Source organism: Triturus cristatus, chromosome 3_1 (genome assembly GCF_964204655.1).
Source record: "Triturus cristatus chromosome 3_1, aTriCri1.1, whole genome shotgun sequence".
Classification (NCBI taxonomy): domain Eukaryota; kingdom Metazoa; phylum Chordata; class Amphibia; order Caudata; family Salamandridae; genus Triturus; species Triturus cristatus.
This window is the reverse complement of record NC_140583.1, coordinates 256,016,145-256,042,029: the sequence shown is the minus strand read 5'-3', so window position 1 is coordinate 256,042,029 and position 25,885 is coordinate 256,016,145. Positions and strand designations below refer to the sequence as shown.

General features: G+C 41.5%; 1 protein-coding gene across 4 annotated transcripts in view; it reads right to left on the bottom strand.

Moving 5' to 3' along the window:
- The window catches only part of PRMT2IP (PRMT2 interacting protein), a 141,590-nt gene that overhangs the window by 29,068 nt on the left and 86,637 nt on the right, over window positions 1–25,885 (bottom strand). The gene's annotated exons all lie outside the window — the stretch shown is intronic.

Genomic DNA, 25,885 nt, shown 5'->3' with positions numbered 1-25,885 from the left:
AAGGAAGGAAAAGAGCAGTGTGAGGTGCATGGAAGGAGGCTGAGAAGAGCAGCGGAGACACAAGGAAGGAGAGTGAGAAGAGCAGCGTGAGGCACAAGGACGGAGAGTGAGAAGAGTAGCATGAGGCACAAGGAAGGAGAGTGATGAAAAGTGCAGCGTGAAGCATAAGGAAGATAAGTGAGAAGAGAAGAGTGAGGCACAAGGAAGTAGTGTGAGGAGGAGGAGAAGAGCAGCGTGAGGTTCAAGGAAGGAAAGTGAGAAGAGTGGCGTGAGGCCCAAGGAAGGAGAGTGAAAAGAGCAGTTTGAGGCAAAGTTCATTTTGAATCAATGTTATTCCTAGACAAAAACGTACTCGTAGCCCAAACCTCAGAAAAGCAAAGAGAGAAGACAGGCAGGCACCTTTTATCTGAACACTTCATAAAAGGTTCTCCATAAAATTAAAAAAAAAAAAACGTGAGAGCCAACTAAAAATAGGATAAAAAAAAAGAAACGAGTTTAATATTCGATCGGACACTATTGCAGCCCAAAGTAAAATGGGGATAAAATACACCATTTTTGTGTACAATCCAAAAGGTGGCATTATTTCAAAACAATCAAATTATTTTTTGGGTGTGAATTAGGTTGTTGGTAACAGCAAGGGAACGCTACTGTAGTCAGTGATAAACGCTCGGCGACAACTAAGGTTATGGGTAAAGACAAGAAGTATGAATGCTAGTTAACAGTGAGAGCAGTTTGCAGGATGAGAGAACTACAGACAAGGGTAAAAGCAGGGAAAATGGCAGAAGTTAGTGGTGCTAGCAGAAGTAATCAGCTACGGTTTAGTGTTGAAAGCAGGGACAGCCAGATGAAGTTAGTGGCAAAAGAAATGCAACCCAGCATTAGTTAATGAGAAAAAGAGGGAAACTGAGCTGCAGTCAATGGTAAGAGCAGAAATACTCAGCTATAGTCTAGTGGTGAAACCCTATGGTCTTGGCTGTAGTTAGAGGTGAAAGCAGAAAGACCCAGCTGCAGTTAGTGGAAAAAGCAAGATGGCCCTGCAGGAAGTTGAGATTAAAGCAGGTAGACCCGGCTTTAGTTAGGGAGGAAAGGACATGGCTGCGGATAGTGGTAATAGCTTAAATACGCCAACAGTTAGTGGAGAAATCAAAGCAACCCTGATGCAGTTAGTGCGATAAGGCGGGACGAGTGAACACTGGTAAAGGCATGGAGCTCCAGCTGTGGTTAGTGATAAAAGCAGAGCAATCTGGCTGAAGTTAGGGGTGAAAGCACATTGACCCCAGCTGCTGTTAGTGATAAAAGCTGAGAGAACCAACTACAGTGGTAAAATATAAACACTTAGCTGCAGTCAGTGGTAAAAATCAAGGCAACAGGGCTCCCGTTAGTGGTAGAAGGCTGGAGGAGTGAAAATTGTTACAATCAGGGAGATCCAGCAGCAGTTATTGGTAGAAGGAGGGAGGAGAATGCAAGTGCACGTTCAAACTTCCAAATGTGACAGGTCGGGGAGGCAGAGGGAGGAGAATGCAAGTGCATGTTCAAACTTCCAAATGTGACGGGTGGTGGAGGCAGGTGGACCCCACCAGCTCTCCCAAGGCTTAGGCAGTGGCTGTGAGTCCATAGCTCTAGTTAGTGTTTCTGAGAGGACTGGTAGCTAGACAAAGAAGATGGACTACTTAACACTTCTTGCTTGCTGTTCCTGCGTGTGGGCATGGTGTTGACCTGGAGTGCCCCACCCCTCCTCCTAGGAGTGAAACCTCGCAAGCAGAACAACAAAAAAAGTGGGCGTTGTGCTCAAACATGGAGCGTGGCACCCATAATAGTTATGAGCGCAGTGTACTGTGTCGACATCTGATAATATGAAGTAGCAAAAGCGCAGAGCTGCTATCGTCAGAAGCAAGGAGGGCATTTATTGGTTGCTGAAATGGCACATGAGCTCGTACTGCTGCGCTGAGAGAGAAATGACTGCCGGAAAATAAAACAAGACCAGGGTGGTGCAAGCTTCACCTCATTTCAGTAAACTCAACACATGTTACAACACCAAGGGAAGACTTTCATTTGCTTTTTGACTAGCTTGTATTTCTGAGGGAGAGACAGTTTAGGACACCGCAACAGGAGTAAATCTTTGTTGAGGCGCATAAGGTTAAATGACTGTGTACACTACAGACACGCGCAATACAGTGCACGAATACACTCCACGTACATGCGCGAGGCACGGACAAAGTGCATCCAGGCGAGCATGTCTTGCTCACTGAACACAAGCATTGATTGTCAGTCACACCGGTGGCACACTATAGTAAAATGCGGCGTTATCGTATATGGAAATTGAGTGGTTTTGAGTGAACGATCGGCTTACCTTGTCTCTCTAAGGTTGCAGAAGGAGGAGCGAGGAGGCTGTGTGCAACAGGCAGATAGGCAATGGACTACGAGCGATCGGGGAGGACCGCTCAGCGCTGCCACTGCCCTGCCCTTCCCAGTCTGCTGGAGAGAAACGCTGCCTACTCTACCACTGAATGGTTCTGGCAATAAGACAGTAAAATAAAATTCCCATTGGGCTGCTGGGCTAATGCTACTGAATACTTAATTAGGCTGATGCAAATGCGGCTGTCTTCTTTCATAATTAAATAAATAATGGCCGAAGGCACTGAGCATTAATAACGCCCGTTAGTTACCTGCAATGCCCATAATGAACTCCACAACATGCCTAAAGAAAAATAACTACATTCGATGCATTCACAAGTCTGGCTGGTAAAGAGGTTTAGAGTCCACTCCTACTACTGAACGGATTTAGACCAAATAACAACAAGCACATGCAATGCAATCAGTCTCGCCTTTCGGACCTTATACATATTTAGCTATGCAGCATATTATCCTGGGTGATGAAATATCTACTGTTCTTTAAGATAAGAGGAAAGTAAGCACCAAACTGTGTAACACGCCAGGTATGGGAACACATGGGGAGAAATATTGCAATTCAGCGGCAAATTGCATAGTCCAAAGCTCTGTTTTTAATTTAAGATCAGGGCCTTCGGTGGTCTTTTCACTAAAAATACAAGATTTAAAAAAAGATATTATTGTCTATGGGTACTCGTGGAAGACCATTTCTATGGACTGGAATCTAGAGAACTCTAAAATTATTCTGGTATTTTACTGACCTCTGCTGGTCGTTTTCTAACAATAAAGTTAAATAGAGGCAGTTACCAGAACATTTTTTTTTTTTATGTCCCTCAGCAGAAAGCAATTCTGGTATTTGACTGACCTCTACTGGTCGTTTTCTATCAAGACAGTTAAAGAGGCAGTTGAACAGAAAAAAGTCCCTAAGCGGAAGCAGACAAGTCCTAGGGCTGATCTCCAGAGCCCACAAAGTACATACAAATATAAGTGTATACTAAAGTATATACAAGAGGTCTCGAATGCTCGACCTAAAAAGGGTGTTTCTGGACCAAGAACTACCTTTCTACCAAATTTGGTGTAATTTGGTCCAGGGGTTTGGGCTGTAGTCATGTGTAAAATCTCTTTGGGAATTAATATGGGTAACGTACTTTTTTAGATTCCTCCCCTTTTTCTTTGCCGCTTGAAGGATCACCCTGAAACTTTCCATGTTTCTTTGCCGCTTGAAGGATCACCCTGAAACTTTCCATGCACAATAAGACTCACCTGCAAACTTTTGGGGTGGAATTTTGTGAAGATTCATCAAATTGAACCAAAGATATAGGAAAATAAACCTTTACCTTTGAAAACTAGGTCCTAACTATAACTACCTGTTGGTGACCGCCAGTATGGGAGATGGAGATTATTTATAGATATATATCCAATTCAAAACATTCCAAGGAAGAAACTGCACTCTTGAGAGAAAGCCACAGACTCTTTATTCACAGAGGTTAGACGGATGCATTTTGTCTGACTCTTTGCTCAGCGGTGCAGTTTCTTCCTTGGGAAGTTTTGAAGCAGTGGTACTTTATGAGTTCACCCTCACATAGAACCAGCACCTGCCTGTGAGTGCAGTGGTCTTACGGTGGTTGGCAGCATTGAAAAAAAATATATATATATATTCTGCTCCACAGGTTGTCCACCTGGTGAGTAGCACTCGATCAACCGGCCGAGTGTGACTCAACTGATGGACACATATTGGAGCTGAATGTATTCGCGGAGGCTGCACCACCCCGCGATAACTGGGGGCCACTCGACAAGGTATTCACCTAATCGATTATGTGGGCCAACAGCAGAGGATTTAGGACGGGCCCGCTTGCAGGGTACATGTGAGCTATTAATAACAGAGTATAATGCGTGCATCCATTTGGGGGATGATCAATTACGAACTATACTTCCCATAATGCACAGTTCCATATGACCATCCCATTGGAGAGAGTGCAGTATTTAAATGGGAACGTCATATGCACGCATCCTTCCCGTGAAAGCCTCTGAAGAGAAAGCGGAGGAGCTTTCGAAACGCGTCAGGCAAACCTACACGGAGGCTGTTCATGGCTGTAAGCGGTATCCGTCCATACCATGGAAAGAGAGTTCTCTTGCTGCTGCTGGCCGAGTGCGACTCAACTGATACACATCTTGGATATATATTTATTATCTACTGGCGGTCGCCAGTAGATAGTTATAGTTAGGACCTATTTTCCATAGGAAATCCGCAACATTCTATTCCCAATAAGTCTGGCGCCGGTTGATGAATCCTCGCGAAATTTTCCAAACTTGAAAGTTTCGTGGCGATTCGTCAAGTGGGGGCCGAGAAAAAAGGGGGTCCCAAAACACGTTTTCCCCATGCAATTTCCCATAGGATCTGTTGTCGCAGCTACAGCCCGAACCGCTGAACGGAATTACACCAAATTTGGCAAAGAGGTAGTCCTCAGTTCAGACTTGTGCCTTTTGCATAAATGGTGTGAATCTGTTCAGTAGTTCCTGAGAAAATTCGGGTAAAAAAGTTAGCGATATCTATGGCCGGGGAGGATCCGCGCACCCTACCTGCACCGTAAGCGCATCCTCCCCGAACCGAGCGCGCACCCTGACGATCACGCGCTGAATGCCAATTGGCTGTCGAGTGTCTGTCTACATTCGAAACCAGGAACTGTTGGCGGCCATTTTCTGCCTCGGTAGAAGCGAGGCTGAAGAAGCAAGGGGAATAAGTGTGTAAAACATATAAAGGGGGTAGTGTGGAAATACTCTGACTTTCTAGATCTGCTTAGGGGGTCCCAGAAGGACCCCCTGGGGCCCCCTTTAAAAAAAAAAGTCAAAATGCGCGCACGGTGCACGCATCCTATCGCGTTGGGTGCACGGATTCTCTCGCGTTGGGTGCGCGGATCCAAGGGAAAGAAAAATTGACATTTTTGGGAGATAAACATCAAGCTTAAGTGTTTTGTTCTTGACTATAGAATGGGGTCCATTTACAGTAACAATCTGCGCTTTCATATGCAAGAGATGTATAGGAGAGATGGAGTACACTTTACTGATGAAGGAAACAGAGACTTCCTCAACAACTTTACACTCAGTATAGGTACTTACTTATATGTACCAAAAACTCTCAATGAACACAACGGCTCTTTTTAGAGCCACTCAAGAAAATGAGCTCTTTTTTTAAACCAGGAAAGTTAGTTCTTAGAAGAACTTTTTTTTCTTCTTTTTTGTTTTTTAATTTTTTTGTACTTTTTGGAACAATTTTGTTATTTTTTTGTTTTTTCCAAAAGGAAAAAAAAGACAACAGGAGGAACAAAACAGTCAACTTCTGCAAAAAAATAAATAAACACAAGTTTAGCACTTGTGGTTTTGCTGCGCTCGGCAGATTAGTTCAATTGACTGCTCGTCGTAACATAGCAGTTTGTTGCATTTAATGCAACTAATTTTTAGTTTTCCAAATTCTGGACGTATGTCCGGGTGAGTGCTCGATGGTGATGCTGCAGAAGTGCTTGCCACTGCTGGCTGAGGCTGCTGTCGGAGTCTTCTGCATTCCTGCTTGGCCAGGTTCACGGGATGCAGAGACTTCAAGTGATTTTAACATACTCGCAGTCTCACAAGAGTATTTTTTTGATGGATCTCCTCTGGAAAGCACTCTGACATATTTTACATGTCACTTTTGTAGAATTAGTTTTATTTTGTCCTTCTGGGAAGGTAAACAATTTCCACACCAGAGGTGTATCTTCCTGTGCGTGGAGGTTCCACAACAAATTCCTCATCGGACAAATGGTCTGATTCTGATGGTGGCTGCTGTGCAGAAGCCATTGTCTTCAAAAAAATTGCAGCTGTGGAAATCTTCCCCAAAAAGTTTCTTCTAGTTCTAAGGTGTGAGATGTTCCTCCAAAGAAGCTGAAAGAAGAATGATTAAAATGGGTGGGGTCTTTCTGTAGTTAGAATAGGAAGTGTAATGAACCAATCAAATCTCTTTTTTTGCAGGTCACATGGGATCCGCGCACCGTGCGCTTACGCAGCACACACCCAGCGCGCATCCACAAAATTGAATTTAAAAGGAATATAGGATTAGATGTAAAAATATATTACTTTCATGAGTAGTTTACAGTTTGTGTTCAATTAATATTCACATGAAATACATATATATGTTTTTTTAAATGTTAAATATTTCGCTGGATCCGCGCACCCATCGCGTCATACACGCATATGGCGCATCGCGGAAGTGCACACGCGTCGCGTTACGTACATCGTACGTGTCGCATATAGGCTTGGAGTCGCGTACCGGTCGCATTGCAAACACGTACCCAACACATACCGTGCGTGGATGCTTTCGCGTAGGGATCGAGAACAGTGCGCACAGGGTGCGCGAATCCCCAAAAAATGGGGGAAAAGAAATAAAACAAAGTTTTGAAAATATAGTTTAAAATATAGTTTTAAAAATATAAAAAAATATTTTTAAAAAACTCAATAAAATCAAATAATATTTTTTAATTTTTAAAAGAATTAATTGAAAAAATAAGTTTAAAAAATGGTGATAAAATAGTATTTCAAAAAAACATAATTAATGAAATTGACACACTGAAATTGAAAAATATTGGAATCCAATGAAAATCATTAAACATGATTTCTTTAGAGAAGTTATAGATAGGAATTAGCATTTACAAAACCTTAGAAATTAACTGAAAAAACTATAGGTTTCAGAGGCGTTATAGTTAGCTGGACATTTCCCTCGTACAAAACCCTAGAAATTCCCCCGTTATAGTTAGTTCAGCTAACTATAACTCACGCCCCTGCAATGCACTGCTGATGACGTCACATATTACATCACTCATGACATGGTCAGTGACATCACTGATGACATCTCAAATGACGTCACTGATGACGTCATCCAGTGAGTGTGTGTTTCTGTAAATTTTAAATAGGTTTAATATATATATATATATATATATATATATATATATATATATATCGTGATTGATCTGTTGCAATACGTGCGCTCTCAGGAATCAGAAGAACCAATACTGTTATCTGTGAAAACTGCTGTTTATTCAAACACAACGCGTTTCGCCGTCTGGCTTGGTCACGTGTTAGAGAAAACACTGAAAGTGTCCGCTTTTAAAACAAAAAACACAGAAAGAGGACAACGTGGAGAAAATGCATATATACGTACTGATGTTTCTCACAAGTTCTTGCTGTACGTCACACTTAGTGTTGAATTCACACAATGTGCCTACGTTACAAAAACATTCAAATCATATCCTGTATGAATAACTAAGAAATGGCTAACTGACGTTGGATACTGCACAATAACGTGAATGCAGATAGACATAGTAATCTACCTGCAGTACGCTATTTGCGCCAATGTTCACTTTCACTTTTAAATAAAGTTTTGTTGCCGTCAATGTTTATATATACAAAATGTGTCTAAATGCGTTGCGAGTAACTGTAATGGTCTATATAAAGCAGGGTGTTTCAACCTGGGATAATCCTTCGTATCACTGCGCTCGAAAATCGCGTATAGTATCGTGTGGCTGAAGAAAGTCTGTGGAGACAGTCTGCTAATCTAGTGACAAGTGTCACATGCCACTGTTGTGCAAATTTGTCTAAAGAAACAGTGTCAATTGACCAAGTCTTATTGGCAAGTGCCCCATATACCCCGTAAATCAGTTAATCTGCTGCAGAAAACCTGTGAAGACAGCCTGCTAAGCTAGTGACAAGTGTCACGTATCACTGTTATGCAAGTTTGTCTAAAGAAGCAGTATCACATGACAAGTTCCCCATGTGACTTGTGAATCTGCTGATCAGATGACCCCTCCTGGATGTATGTCCTATTTCATGCGAACTTATTAATTTGAACAGTGTACTATGTTCGTGAAATGAATAATAAAAGTGAATAACAGAAAATTGTGTGTGAAACTCGTGCACTACATTTCATGTGCAAAGAATGTCACTAACATTGCTGCAGAAAATATAAGGTGAAATATGGAGATCATATGGGAAGTTCTCACAAGACCCCGTCCTCTTTAAACCTAAAATTGAAAACATAAAACCACCAATTAGATTTATGTCGATCTACAGCGGCAACTGTATACATTTCTTGCGTGCAACAAATTCTCACATAACTGTACAGACATGAAATCAGAGGAAGTTAAAATTGAATGTACAACTAAAACAGCAGCCTAAGTGGATTCATGACATGTGCTGTATAAATCATTCCTTAAGGTGTACGGACAGTTCTTCCTGATTAAGCCCGCCCGGGGCCTTAGTCTGGAAGTCGATTATTAATTTAGATTCTCGTTGTCTCAACTTTAAGACTCTATTGCCTCCTCTGGGTTTTTTTTCTACCTGTTCTAGGAGGATGTAACGTAGTTCTTTCGTGTTAGAAGAGTGTATCTCCCTAAAATGTCGTGCCACGGGGTATTTGTGGTCAAAATTAGTAATGGCCCTGCAGTGCTCTAGTATGCGTTTTTTTGCCATGCAGGTAGTGCTGCCAATGTACCACAGTTGGCAAGTACATTTGATGGCATATATGACATACACTGAGCTGCATGTCAAAAATTGGGTGATGTTTTTGTTGATCCCATTGTACGTAACTTGTTTTTGTGATACACTATTGTTACATGCCCTGCAGTGTCCGCACGGATAAAATCCCTCAAGGCCTTGTATGTTGGTGGGTGGGTATATGGTGACGTCACCATGGACGAGCAAGTCCCTGATGTTTTTGTTTCTGCGATAGGTTATGCTTGGTCTATCGCAGAACCAAGCATAACCTATCTGGTAAGCTACCTCCAATCACCGAATCATTTTTTAGGATGCCCCAGTTTTGCGTGATGATTTTCTTTGTGCTCTTGGAGTCTGACCCAAAAGTCATAATCATTCTAGTGGTCTCCTTCTCTGTATTGGCAGTAGGAGGGGTATCAGAGATTGTCTGGGCTCTTGGTGTTCCAGCTGCTCTTGTTAATGCCTTCTTTAATACCCAATTGGGGTACCCTCTTTCTTTGAACCTGGAAGTAATGTTCTGACTCTCCAATTTGTATGCCTCCTCAGTATTGCAGTTCCTTCTTGCCCTCAGCAACTCCCCAAACGGGATACTCCACTTGAGAGTTTCTGGGTGGCTGCTGAGGGCATGAAGGACACTGTTGCCTGCTGTATTTTTGCGATACAGGGATGTATGTACTTTGTCGTCAACAATTTCCAATTTGACATCCAAGTATTCCGCCTGTGTTTTGCTGATGGACCCACTGAGGAAGATATTGAGATTGTTGTTGTTGAGTTTGTTGATAAACTCTTGTGCTTCTTCCGTCGAGCCTTTCTATATGATAAACAGGTCGTCGATGTAGCGAAGCCACATCGACACCAGTTTCCAGTCATGTTGTAGGGATGGGTGGGAACGTATGTTCTCCTCCCAGCTTCCCATGAAAAGGTTGGCGAAACTGGGAGCAAAGCACGATCCCATCGCCGTCCCGTTCATCTGCCTATAGAGGGCGCCATTAAATAGAAATATATTGTTCATCAAACAAAATTCCACCATTTTGAGGAGCATCCGCGTGTGTTCACGGAATCTGATGTTCCTGTTCTTTAAATAGTGCTCACAGGCCTCAAGGCCCTGTTTGTGATTAATGATGGTATACAGGCTGTGAACATCCAAAATTATAAACATGCTGTCTTTGTCCCACACAAGGTCCTCTACCTTCTTGAGAAAGTCTTTAGTGTCTTTGATGTAACTATCTAATTTAGTCACATATTCTCTCAAGAAGAAATAAATGTATTTTCACACGTGTTCAGCCACACTACCCCTTGATGATACTATGGGCCTCCCTGGTGGCGTGACTGGATCTTTATGTAATTTGGGGAGAAGGTATAAGACTGGGAGAATGGGATAATCTCGTTTTAAATATCCGTATTCTTCCCACGTCAGAATCCCTTGATCTTTCCATTGGGTTAGTAATTCCCATATTGTAGTGATGCTGTCATTGTATTGTTGGAAATTGACAATTTCATAAAATGTAGTGTCCATGAGTTGTCTGTCTGCCTCATTGAGGTATTGTTCCCGATCCAAGATCACTATATTGCCCCCTTTGTCTGAAGGGCGTATGATGATACTATCATCATCCATGAGTACTTTGAGAGCTTTTCTTTGTTTGACAGAAAGGTTAGAGTCACTGAAGCCGCTACGTTTATTCGTGTTTTTATTCTTCCTATGTCTAGCGTCATTGAATGCCTTGCTCACGCATTTGTGGAAAGTGTCTATGCTATCGTGTGGTAACATAGGTATGAAGCTAGATTTGGGTTTGAAATTAGGGTTGGCAGATGCATCAGTTACTATGTCTAATTCGACTAATAGTTGGGTTGAAGTACTCTCATGTTCTATCTCATTGGTCCCACGGTTAAGATCAATCATTGTATTGAGAACTTCAACATCTCTAAGGCTGAAGTCTTGGGTTTCTATGTTACTGGCCGTATTCACACCATATATAGCCTCAACACCCTTGATCTTATGCCATTTCTTAAGCTTCAATTTGCGTACATATCTAAACAAGTCAATCCTGTCATTAATGTAACTTGAGGGACCAGAGGGACAAAAAGATAGACCAAGGCACAAAGTTCTTTTCTCTGTTAGATTCATCGGTCTTTTGGATACATTAACAATTGTCTTGTTTACCATTGATTCATCCATCAGTAAACTCTTTTGGCATATGTTCGGCCTCTTCCCACTGTGCCACGGCCCCTGCTGTTCTCAACACAATGATTGATCTTAACCGTGGGACCAATGAGATAGAACATGAGAGTACTTCAACCCAACTATTAGTCAAATTAGACATAGTAACTGATGCATCTGCCAACACTAATTTCAAACCCAAATCTAGCTTCATACCTATGTTACCACACGATAGCATAGACACTTTCCACGAATGCGTGAGCAAGGCATTCAATGACGCTAGACATAGGAAGAATAAAAACACGAATAAACGTAGCGGCTTAAGTGACTCTAACCTTTCTGTCAAACAAAGAAAAGCTCTCAAAGTACTCATGGATGATGATAGTATCATCATACGCCCTTCAGACAAAGGGGGCAATATAGTGATCTTGGATCGGGAACAATACCTCAATGAGGCAGACAGACAACTCATGGACACTACATTTTATGAAATTGTCAATTTCCAACAATACAATGACAGCATCACTACAATATGGGAATTACTAACCCAATGATAAGATCAAGGGATTCTGACGTGGGAAGAATACGGATATTTAAAACGAGATTATCCCATTCTCCCAGTCTTATACCTTCTCCCCAAATTACATAAAGATCCAGTCACGCCACCAGGGAGGCCCATAGTATCATCAAGGGGTAGTGTGGCTGAACACGTGTCAAAATACATTGATTTCTTCTTGAGAGAATATGTGACTAAATTAGATAGTTACATCAAAGACACTAAAGACTTTCTCAAGAAGGTAGAGGACCTTGCGGGACAAAGACAGCATGTTTATAATTTTGGATGTTCACAGCCTGTATACCATCATTAATCACAAACAGGGCCTTGAGGCCTGTGAGCACTATTTAAAGAACAGGAACATCAGATTCCGTGAACACACGCGGATGCTCCTCAAAATGGTGGAATATTGTTTGATGTACAATATATTTCTATTTAATGGCGCCCTCTATAGGCAGACGAACGGGACGGCGATGGGATCGTGCTTTGCTCCCAGTTTCGCCAACCTTTTCATGGGAAGCTGGGAGGAGAACATACGTTCCCACCCATCCCTACAACATGACTGGAAACTGGTGTCGATGTGGCTTCGCTACATCGACGACCTGTTTATCATATGGAAAGGCTCGACGGAAGAAGCACAAGAGTTTATCAACAAACTCAACAACAACAATCTCAATATCTTCCTCAGTGGGTCCATCAGCAAAACACAGGCGGAATACTTGGATGTCAAATTGGAAATTGTTGACGACAAAGTACATACATCCCTGTATCGCAAAAATACAGCAGGCAACAGTGTCCTTCATGCCCTCAGCAGCCACCCAGAAACTCTTAAGTGGAGTATCCCGTTTGGGGAGTTGCTGAGGGCAAGAAGGAACTGCAATACTGAGGAGGCATACAAATTGGAGAGTCAGAACATTACTTCCAGGTTCAAAGAAAGAGGGTACCCCAATTGGGTATTAAAGAAGGCATTAACAAGAGCAGCTGGAACACCAAGAGCCCAGACAATCTCTGATACCCCTCCTACTGCCAATACAGAGAAGGAGACCACTAGAATGATTATGACTTTTGGGTCAGACTCCAAGAGCACAAAGAAAATCATCACGCAAAACTGGGGCATCCTAAAAAATGATTCGGTGATTGGAGGTAGCTTACCAGATAGACCAAGCATAACCTATCGCAGAAACAAAAACATCAGGGACTTGCTCGTCCATGGTGACGTCACCATATACCCACCCACCAACATTCAAGGCCTTGAGGGATTTTATCCGTGCGGACACTGCAGGGCATGTAACAATAGTGTATCACAAAAACAAGTTACGTACAATGGGATCAACAAAAACATCACCCAATTTTTGACATGCAGCTCAGTGTATGTCATATATGCCATCGAATGTACTTGCCAACTGTGGTACATTGGCAGCACTACCTGCATGGCAAAAAAACGCATACTAGAGCACTGCAGAGCCATTACTAATTTTGACCACAAATACCCCGTGGCACGACATTTTAGGGAGATACACTCTTCTAACACGAAAGAACTACGTTACATCCTCCTAGAACAGGTAGAAAACCCCAGAGGAGGCAATAGAGTCTTAAAGTTGAGACAACGAGAATCTAAATTAATAATCGACTTCCAGACTAAGGCCCCGGGCGGGCTTAATCAGGAAGAAGAACTGTCCGTACACCTTAAGGAATGATTTATACAGCACATGTCATGAATCCACTTAGGCTGCTGTTTTAGTTGTACATTCAATTTTAACTTCCTCTGATTTCATGTCTGTACAGTTATGTGAGAATTTTTTGCACGCAAGAAATGTATACAGTTGCCGCTGTAGATCGACATAAATCTAATTGGTGGTTTTATGTTTTCAATTTTAGGTTTAAAGAGGACGGGGTCTTGTGAGAACTTCCCATATGATCTCCATATTTCACCTTATATTTTTTGCAGCAATGTTAGTGACATTCTTTGCACATGAAATGTAGTGCACGAGTTTCACACACAATTTTCTGTTATTCACTTTTATTATTCATTTCACGAACATAGTACACTGTTCAAATTAATAAGTTCGCATGAAATAGGACATACATCCAGGAGGGGTCATCTGATCAGCAGATTCACAAGTCACATGGGGCACTTGTCAAGTGATACTGCTTCTTTAGACAAACTTGCATAACAGTGATACGTGACACTTGTCACTAGCATAGCAGGCTGTCTTCACAGGCTTTCTTTAGCAGATTAACTGATTTACGGGGTATATGGGGCACTTGCCAATAAGACTTGGTCAATTGACACTGTTTCTTTAGACAAATTTGCACAACAGTGGCATGTGACACTTGTCACTAGATTAGCAGACTGTCTCCACAGACTTTCTTCAGCCACACGATACTATACGCGATTTTCGAGCGCAGTGATACGAAGGATTATCCCAGGTTGAAACACCCTGCTTTATATAGACCATTACAGTTACTCGCAATGCATTTAGACACATTTTGTATATATACACATTGACGGCAACAAAACTTTATTTAAAAGTGAAAGTGAACATTGCCGCAAATAGCGTACTGCAGGTAGATTACTATGTCTATCTGCATTCACGTTATTGTGCAGTATCCAACGTCAGTTAGCCATTTCTTAGTTATTCATACAGGATATGATTTGAATGTTTTTGTAACGTAGGCACATTGTGTGAATTCAACACTAAGCGTGACGTACAGCAAGAACTTGTGAGAAACATCAGTACGTATATATGCATTTTCTTTACGTTGTCCTCTTTCTGTGTTCTTTGTTTTAAAAGCGGACACTTTCAGTGTTTTCTCGAACACGTGACCAAGCCAGACGGCGAAACGCGTTGTGTTTGAATAAACAGCAGTTTTCACAGAGAGCGCACGTATTGCAACAGATCAATCACGATTATTGAACAGCCGGTTCATCTCCGCCGGCGTGTACGCCACTCTCCTTGGGGCCACTCGAGTACGGAAGGAGGTATCCTGTTACATGATATATATATATAGGGAAAAACCTATGGAAGAATGAGTTGGTGTATAAGTGTGTGAATGGATGATTTAGTAGGTGCGTGACTGACTCTATAAGTGAGTCATTAAACGTATCTTACTGCAGACTAGTGACTAAACTGTGTGAATGTCTGTATCTGTCTGTCTGTTGGTGTATAAGCGGCTGCATGGTTTTGTGAATAGCTATATGAGTGTCTCTATGGGTTATTGATTGATTGTCTGAGTATCTGTATGGGTGCCTGAGTGTTTGTGTGGGTGGGGTGTGTGTGACTGTGCATACATGTGTAAGTGGGTGATTCTATGGGTGCATGGTTTTAAGAGTGCATCTGTGATGGACTGTATGGTTGGGTGAGTGTATGTATGGGTGTGTTAGTGATTGAATGTATATATCAGTGGTACATGTGTCATTAACTACATATGTGAAAGGCACTATATGTGTGTAAGAGTATATAAGTGGGTATATGCGAGTGTGTGTGATTGTGAGAGTGGCTGTATGGATGAGTGTGTGTGCTTGCATCAGTGATTGTATAAGAGCGTAAGAATGTGGTACTATTTTTATGAGTAAGTGAACTTGTGTGTGTAACTGCATAGGTGAGTAAATGGGAGTGTGATTAATTATTTGCATGACTGACTAGGTGTGAGAGTACCTCTACGGATGATTGGTGGTGTGTGTGTGTGTGTCTATGTAGGTGTATAAATGTATATGATAGTCCTGTACTGAGTAACTGTAAGTATGAGTGACTGTACAGGTGAGTGAGTGGATGTGTGTGTAGATCTAAAAGTCAATGAGTGGGTATGTAGTTATTGGTATTGCAGTATCTATAGTTTTGAGAATGGACGTCAAATTTTGATTGAGTATATCAAAGGGTGTGAGAAGATGCACTAATTTATCACATAGATGACGTCATCAGTGATGTCATGAGTGATGTCATTTCAGATGTCATGAGTGATGTCATGAGTGATGTCACTGACCATGTCATGAGTGATGTAATATGTGATATCAGCATTGCGAGGCGTGAGTTATAGTTAGCTGAACTAACTATAACGGGGGAATTTCTAGGGTTTTGTATGAGGGAAATGTCCAGCTAACTATAACGCCCTTGAAACCTATGGGTTTTTCAGTGAATATATATATATATATATATATATATATATATATATATATATATATATATATATATATTCACTGAAAAAACCATAGGTTTCACACATGTTATAGTTAGCTGGAAATTTTACTGATAAAAAACCTAGGAAATTCCCCCGTTATAGTTAGTGCAGGCAACTATAACTCACGCGACCGCAATCTTCTGCTGATGCCAATACTGTATTTAGACACTTATTTGCCCAGGTCTTCTTCCATTAAATTTTAGCTATACATATATTACAAATATTTTTTTTTCATAAAGACACATATGTCATCAGCAGAGGATAGCGGTCGCGTGAGTTATAGTTGCCTGCACTAACTATAACGGGGGAATTTCCTAGGTTTTTTATCAGTAAAATTTCCAGCTAACTATAACATGTGTGAAACCTATGGTTTTTTCAGTGAATTTGTACGGTTTTTTAAATGCTAAGTTACTTTACGCCATTCGTGGCGTGCGCGCCCACTTAACGCAGTTCGTTCCGTGCGCGCACGGTGCGCTTCGCGCACCGTGCGCGCACAGTGAGCACGCGGTGCGCTTCGCGCACCGTGCGCGCACAGTGAGCACGCGGTGCGCTTCGCGCACCGCGCGCCCACTTTACGCAGTTAGTGCCGTACACGCACGTGCTCACGTTACGCTGGATGGGCCATGTACGCACGATGCGCTTCGCGCACCGTGCGCACATGGAGGGCATATTACGCGCTTCGTTGTGCAAGGTAAACTTTTACATTTTCATTGCATACAGATGCCATGCACAAATGGTGCCCTTCGGCCACCATTTGCACACGGGGTGGGGAGAGTATGGTTAATTTTTTTTTTTTAAACATTTAGATTTCCATTGATGATATATGCCATGCACATATGGTGCCCTTCGGGCCCCATTTGCACACGGGGTGGGAAGAATATTATTAAATTTTTTTTTTTTTTAATTTTTTACCGTACACGTACGGTAAGCGTAATAGCCGATTTTTCGAAAAAAATAAATATTGACTTTTTGCCATTGGGGGTTCTTTGGGGACACCTACATCAAATCTAGGTGGTTAGGAGCAGTCTATACAGCTCCTTTATATGTTTTTTCCCTTTGTTTTGCCTCCCCCCATGTGAGTGCGAGAGAGAAAATGGCGGCCGCCGCTTCCTGGTTTCGACCGATTCGAATGTTTACTAAGATCTAACAGCCAATCAGAATCGCGCTCGCGCACGTCACCGTACGCGTACGGTAAGCGCACCGTAAGCTGGCTCAGATATATATATTGATTTAAAGGCTATTTTCTCAGAAACTACTGAACAGATTTACACCAGACCTACAAAAGGCACTTCCTTGACCTGAGGACTACCTCTCTGCCAAATTTCAAGTAACTCTGTTCAGCCGTTCGGGCTGTAGCTGTGTCTAAAGGTCCTATGGAAAAATGCATGGGAAAAACGCGTTTTGGGACCCCCCTTTTATCTCAGCCCCCGCTTGACGAATCCCCCCCGAGACTTTCAGGGTAGGAGCGGAGCGTAGCGCCCCACCTATTTTGAAAATTTCGCGAGGATTCGTCGACCGGCGCCAAAGTTATTCCATATAGAATGTTGCGGTTTTCCTATGGAAACAGGGTCCTAACTATAACTACCTACTGGCGACCGCCAGTAGGTAATATATATATATATATATATATATATATATATATATATATATATATATATATATCCAGAGGTTGCAGGATGTTATAGTTAGGCTCACATTTCACTTGCACAAAACCAGTGAAATTCACCAGTTATAGTTATCTGAGCTAACTAGAACTTTCACCACCGCAACATACTGCTTATGACCTCACACATTAATGATGCCTACGGGGTCAGGGTATTCCTACCCTGCCCCTTTCTCTTTATTTAAAACTTTTATCGTGGGACTAATTTCCTCCCGAACGCAGGAGATGTGATATAATTTGTAAATGTTCAGATAATTTCCTGTTCTTTTTACATTTGGTCTGATAGCACAGCTAAATGGTAGATGTGGGCCATTCAATTCTTTATCACGTTAGTACTGACTTAAAGATCGCTTTAGATGTTTTAGAAGACTCATTTATAAAAAATATATATATATACTTTCTACAGAAGATACAACAATTTGCATGGGAAGATGGTTACTGGATGATGGCATTGGATGCCACTGCGCTCTATATGAGCATAAAGCATGAGGACGGATTGAATGCAACACGATACTACCTATCACGGAGATTGGAACAGAACAAAGAACACAATGAAATGATAATGCAAATGTTGGAACATTGTCTGACCTCAAGGTCCAGTTCAAAACAGTATGGGAGGAGAAAATGGTCATATGGTTGCGATATATCGATGACCTTTTTGTGGTATGGAGTGGCACCAGGGAACAAGCCGAGGCATTTGTGAGTGACATCAATATCAATGAGTTAAATTTACGATTCACAGTAACTATGAGCCAGTCAACAGTTCAATTTCTGGACACCGAGGTATATATCAGCAACAATAAGATGGAAACCAGGTTATACAGAAAGAGTACCTCCGGTAACACGATTTTAAATGCCGGTAGTGCACACCCGGCCCATTTAATAGCAAGCATTCCCTATGGGGAGATGCTTCGCCTCAGGAGGGTGTGCAGTAATGAACAGGACTTAAAGGTGGCACAACAGGAGAGCAGGATCAGGTTCCTCGAGAGAGGTTACACAAGAAAAACCATTGATAATGCCATAACCAAGTCTATGAAATTAAGCAGGCATGAACTCCTAAGCACATACAGGCAGGACGAAGAGTCAATAACTGAAAACACTCTAGTTCAGGTATACCAAGTGAACGTACAACCTAGTCCTTTTAGAATTATCACGTGCTATAACAGACAACATTCTGACATATTCAGAATCATTAATCGAAACTGGTCCACGGTCTTGAATGACCCTGTGATAGGCCCTTACATTACCCCGCAAAGCATCGTTAACTTTCAGTAGAGCACCATCTATGAAAGACCGCTTGGTTAATACTAGCCCCGAAGTCATCGAGAAAACATCATGGCTCCAAACCAATAGCGGCTTCTAAAGATGCAAGACATGCAAATCCTGCACACATGACATCAATGTTAAAACCTATAGAGATGCCTTTAGTAGCAAGGAACATCAGATTAACAAAGTACTCACTTGCAAAACCGAATATGCTGTATACGTTTTAATATGTCCAGGAGGACTTAAGTACGTGGGCAGTACAAAATTGGCAGCACACAAACAAGACAACACCTATCCCGTGGCTAGGCATTTTAAGGAAAGACACCCCAGTGACAATTCTGGTTTAAAGTACTTTGTGATTGATACAGTCATTGCAAGTAGAAGAGTTGGTGATAGGGAGTCTAAGCTTCGTAAGCTAGAAACGAAGTACATTATACAGTTAGATTCCAAGAGTCCCGGCGGACTGAACATTACAGAAGACTTACACACATGCTTATCTTAAGAACTGATCGTAATACATGCAGTGTATGAGGAGTAAAACACCAGGGCCCATATACCTCCATATTAATTATTTATATTTTTAATATTTGTTACACCAGTATTTGGGATTTTTATAATTTTACCCTATTTATTAACCTGCATGAAAACTGATTGTGTAGAAGACAACAAGATGATAAGCTTTATAAAACATCAATTCTGCTCTCCGAGTTGACATTGGTACAGGAACATCATGGTATGAATGAGGAACACAGAAATGCTTTTAAATTATATAGTGTATAATAGTCTAATAACGTAACAGAGGCTTTCCCACAGTAATATACAAAGCATAAATTAATTTTAGCTTTGAAATACAAGATTAAATAGAAAGAGCTGTACGAGTTCAGTAAAGGGTATCAGAAAAAAAAAATATAAAAAGACATGACTAAGCAAAGAGAGTAACATGAGTTGTCAGTGACATAAAATAATGGGGTGTAAGAATAATAAAAAAAGAGAATAAAACAACAAATAAAGAGAAAAATAAGAACTAAAAAAACAAAATGAGAAAACAAAATAATGACCCAACGGATGTTAGAAGGGTTTTTATATTTGACACCATGCACCTTTAGCACTTTTTGCACATTATTTATCAGATCAAGTAGAGGGCAGACTAAGCAGGATACGGCAAATGTTTTCTAAGGCATGACTCGGGGATTGTTGTTTGTTATTTTGCACATTGTTACTCGCTATTTTGTACATGCTATCCCAACTGTTTTAGAGGGGACACAAAATCAAAGAGGTTCAATGAGGATTTAACCCGTAATTATTGGAACCACGTAGTTTACACATCTCGGAATATATGGTCGATGCGCAATTAAAATTGACCTATAGATGGCAGTACAATTTATGATTGAGGAACAGGAGGAGGTGTACATGATCCTTATACTCTATTCGATATAAGCACCATTAGCAAAACTGGACATAGGAAATATATATGATCGAATTGTGTCCATTAATAGTGGTTATGTTGACGTTGCCCAAGTACTGCTTGAAACAATAAGTGATCTTTTCACAGCGCATTTTGCACAATGGGTATGACACGCCTTCCATCAGCGCTATTTGCACAAGGGTTGTCGGGATTGATCCCATAATAACTACGGTACCATGAATCGTGGATTTGAATTGAGTATGGGCTCATGATATGGGCCCAATTCAGCAGTCTATGCAATTTAATTACAATGATTAATACATTTGCATTGTTGGCACAACTGCCATTTTTTGCACATATTTATTATGTATTCTAGGTACAATCAGTGAAAAGTGAATAGTATACACTCTTTTTACACATTTGCTGATTTTGCACATATTTATTAATAATATTAACAGTGTTTGGATAAATATTTAATTGGGCAAAACGTTCTTTTAAAATCAAATGATGGTCGGTTGTTTACAAGTATAGAATGCAATTCACTGCCATAAGTATGTCTGCCATGTCTACTACAGAATCTGTCACGTGATTGATTTTGAATTAAGCACTGTCACTTTAAAAACTATGGATTGCCAATGTCTCATGGTCATGTGATCAAGGCTCAGAGGAGCTGAAACGTTATGGCGGCAGTTTACAACTAATAAAGAGAAATTGCACCTATCTGCTGGTCCGTGTTTGCTTTCGAAACGGTGTGGAAAGAACTGCCACTGCCCAGCTGTGGATTTTGATTATATATATATATATATAAATAAATAATCCACTGGCGGTCGCCAGTAGATAGTTATAGTTAGGACCGTGTCTCCATAGGAAATCTGAAAATTCTATTTTGAATAACTTTGGCGCCGGTTGACGGATCCTCGCGAAATTTTCAAAATTAATGGGGTGCTCCGCTCAGCTCCTACCCTGGAAATCTCGGGGTGATTCGTCAAGCGGGGGCTGAGAAAGAAAGGGGGGTTCCAAAACGCGTTTTCCCCATGCATTTTCCCATAGGACCTTTAGTCGAAGGTACAGCCCGAACGGCTGAACAGAATTACTTGAAATTTGGCAAAGAGGTAGTCTCAGGTCAGGGATGTGCCTTTTGCATATATGGTGTCAATCTGTTCAGTAGTTCCTGAGAAAATTGCAGTTAAAAGTACATAAATATCTATGTGCGCGCACCGTAATTCTGATTGGTGGTTACATGTCAGTCAACATTCGAATCGGTAGAAATCAGGAAGTGTTGTCCGCCATTTTGTGTGTGACAGTGAAAAAGAAAGGTGGAGAACCTGAAAATGGGGCAGGGTACAGAGTTCCTGACCCCCTAGCTTTTGTCAGGGGGTCCCTGAAGGACCATGAAGGGTGAAAAAAACATTATTTTTTTTTAAATCGTGGGGTGCGTGCACGGTACGCGCACCGTCGCAAGGTGCGCGCACGGCAGAAAAAAAATAAAAAAAATATGAATTAAAAATCAAATTTAAGTATTTAGATGTTAGGTGGCTCGAAAAAGAGCCGTTGTGTTAATTGAGAAACAGAGGAACAAAAAAATGACAAAAATTATAGAGTGCCGCATGTGTGCTGCTGTATCTTGCTCTCCATTAGGGGAATGCTGGTGTACCCATAAGAGATAAGAGCATTGCACCGTATATGTACCCTCTTAAACAGAGGGTGTATATCCAGAGGAACAGAAGCAGGTGAAGCTGCGGCCGCAGATGAAGTGCTCGGCTGAGCTGCCGATGATGTGCTCGGCTGAGCTGCTGCGGATGTGCTCGGCTGAGCTGCTGGAGGGTTTTCTCTAGCAGCTCGAGCATAAGCCACAGGATGTACATCTCGAACGTGCCTGATCATAGTGAAGATACTAAAAGAGTATTTCTTTTTAGGATCTCCTCTTGATAAGACACCACCACAAATAGTGCAGGTGACTTTTGGAGCATTCGCCTTCTTCTGCCCCTCTGGAAAAGTGAAAAATTGCCATAATAAAGGAGTTTTTCTGTTTCCTCTGTCTCTGTGGCACAAGGGTCTCCTGCTCACTCCCAGAAGATGACTGCTGCTCTGCCATTCTCAAGTACTGGAGTACTGGAAAAGCTGCTCAGCTCCTTCTCCCAGGGAATCAGAAGTAATAATGAGGGGAGTGGGTGTGGTGTTGAAAGTTTCTGGAACTGAAACTACTATAAACCAATGAAATGTGTTGTTTGTAAATCACATGACTTGCCGTGCGGGCACGGTGCGCGTACGGAGCACGCACGCACGGTGCGCGTACGGAGCGCGCGCGCATGCGTGTACGGAGAAATCGCGTACGGAGCACGCGCGCATGTGCGTACGGAGCACGCGCGCATGCGCGTTCGGAGCACGCACGACACGCATGTGGAGCACGTACGCATGCGCACACGGAGCACGTACGCATGCGCGCACCATCAAACACACTTTAAAAAAAAAAAATTACAAGTGTTTAGAAATTTTATAGAAGATATTAACTATGCTGTTCAACTATCCAAATTTAAAAAAAAACAAAAAAACTGAGCCATTCCATATTACAGGATAAAGTTAATCTATAACTATATATATAGGTAGCTTATTGTAAAATAAATATTTAAAAAATATAATAATACATTCATAAATTAGCATTTAAAAAAACCTTGCAAATTCACTTAAAAAAACCATAGGTTTAACACACGTTATAGTTAGGAATTAGCATTTAAAAAACCTTGCAAATTCACTGAAAAAACCATAGGTTTCACACATGTTATAGTTAGCTGGACATTTCACTCGTAAAAAACCAATGAAATTCCCCCGTTATAGTTAGTTCAGCTAACTATAACTCGCGCGCCCGCAATCCACTGCTGAAGACGTCACATATTACATCACTCATGACATGGTCAGTGACATCACTCATGACATCACTGATGACATCTCAAATGACATCACTGATGACGTCATCCATGTGATAAATTACCACATCTTCTCACACCCTAATATAACCTTTGATACACCGACTCAAAATTTAAGAGTTCCATTCTCAAAACCATACATACTGCAATACCAATAACTACATACCCACTTATTAACTCATAGGTCTACATACACCTCCACTCATTCACCTGTACAGTCACTCCTACTTACAGTCACTCCATACAAAACTATCATATGCATTTATACACCTATATAGACACTCGCACACTACCAATCATCCATAGAGGTACTCTCACACCTACTCAGTCATGCAAATAATCACACTCCCATTTACTCACCTATGCGGTTATACACACTCAAGTTCACTTACTCATAAAAATAGTATCACATTCTTACGCTTTTATAGAATAATTGATACAAGCACAAACTCATCCATACAGTCACTCTCACAATCACACTCTCACATCTACCCACTTATATACTCTTACACACATATATACTGTCTTTCACATATGTAGTTAGTCACAAATGTACCACTGAGATATACATTCAATCCCTAACACACCCATACATACACTCACTCAACCATACAGTCCATCACAGATGCACTCTTAAAACCATGCACCCATAGAATCACCTACTCACACATCTATGCATAGTCACACACACCCTACCCACACAAACACTCAGGAACCCATACAGATACTGAGACAAGCAATCAATAACTCATATAGACACTTACATAGGTATTCACAAAACCATGCCGCCACTTATACACCAACATACAGACACATACAAACATTTACACAGTTTAGTCACTAGTCTGCAGTTAGATACATTTAATGACTCACTTATAAAATCAGTTACGCACCACAGAAAATCATCCATTTACACACTTGTACACCCACTCATTCTTCAACAGTCACTGACCATGTCATGAGTGATGTAATATGTGATGTCATCAGCAGTGGATTGCGGGCGCGCGAGTTATAGTTAGCTGAACTAACTATAAACGGGGGAATTTCATTGGTTTTTTACGAGTGAAATGTACAGCTAACTATAACATGTGTGAAACCTATGGTTTTTTTCAGTGAATATATATATATAGAAGTACATAAGAACTTAGCAAAACCTCCGGGGAGGCCAATTATTTCGGCCAGGGGCAGTATTTTGGAGAAGACCTCTTTGTATATAGACTTTTTCCTTCAAAAATATGTGAGGGGTTTACCCTCTTACATACAGGATACCAACGATTTTTTGAGAAAGATCGACAACATTGAATGGCATGATGATTACTGGTTAATTACCCTCGACGTGGCCGCACTTTACACCAGTATCCACCATCGGGGTGGGATCAAAGCGGTGGAACACTTCTTAAGATCTGAACCTATATATGTTGGATCACTGTAAGATGATTGTAGCCATGATTACTATTTGCCTCAGCAATAATTTCTTTCTATTTCAGAATACTGTGTTCCAGCAGTTGAGGGGCGTGGCGATGGGGGCTTGCTTCTCCCCAAGCTATGCATGCTTACACATGGGCATGTGGGAGGAGCAAGTCCTCCGAAAGGACTATAGGGATGCCATGTCGAACAACATCATCGCCTGGCATCGCTATATCGACGATCTTTTTGTGATCTGGAAGGGTACGAAAGCAGAAGCTTCTGACTTCATCAAAGCCATTAACATCAATCAGTTGAACTTACAATTTACAGCTGAGGTTAGTCAGAGCAATGTCAATTTTCTTGATGTTGAGGTATTCGTCCTAGCAGGCAAGCTCCACACTAGATTGTTCCGCAAGGCGACTGCAGGAAACACGGTGCTGCATGCCAGCAGTCATCATCCTAGTCATCTTATACGCAGTATTCCCTACGGGGAGATGCTGCGTATAAGGCGTATCTGTAGTTCTGATTCACACTGCTGGGAAGCTCAAGAGCAGAGTAAGCTTATATTTTTGGCAAGGGGTTATGCCCCGACCATTATAGATAAGGCCATGTCTCGCACTAGATCTCTGGCTAGAGATCAGACTTTGTTTCCAGCTGTAACTCATTCATGTTTAACAGTTACCCCGAGTGTATCAGCTTCCCAGAGCGAGGCACCTAGACTGATTCTCACATTTAGTCGTCAACATTCCAACATGCGTATGATTTTCAAAAAGAACTGGTCACTGATTCGTCAGGACCCTGTAATTGGCAATGGCATACTTAATGCACCTGCCATTACATTCCGCAAGGCCCGCTCCATGAGCGACATGCTAGTTAAGAGTAGTCCTGAACTCAGCAACAACACTACTAATTGGTTACAGACCAGCAAGGGATTTATTAAGTGTTCCTCGTGTAAGGCCTGTATGTTAGGTAGAAGTACAACTACTTACACTTCTCCCTTTTTAAGTACCCCCTGTAAGATTAACAAGAAATTAACATGCAGGACAGACTTTGCAGTTTATGTGCTGGAGTGTACTTGCGGCCTGCAATATATTGGTAGTACCAAATTGCAGGTGCACAAACGTATACTCCAGCACATGAGGGCTATCACCAATCATGACGTCTCTTATCCTGTGGCAAGACACTTCAGTGATAAGCACAATAGCAGTCTGGAACATCTGTGCTATTTCGTCATTGATTCGGTGCCTCCGTTTAGACGTGGTGGAGATCGGGAAGCCTCCCTTAGAAAGCTTGAGACAAGATACATTTTGGAGCTGGACTCCAAAGTCCCCAATGGGCTTAACTCTAGCGAAGATTTCTTCACCTGGCTCTAGGCTTTATTATATCTCTGCAAGGGCACTCCCAGTTATTTCTTGTTAGC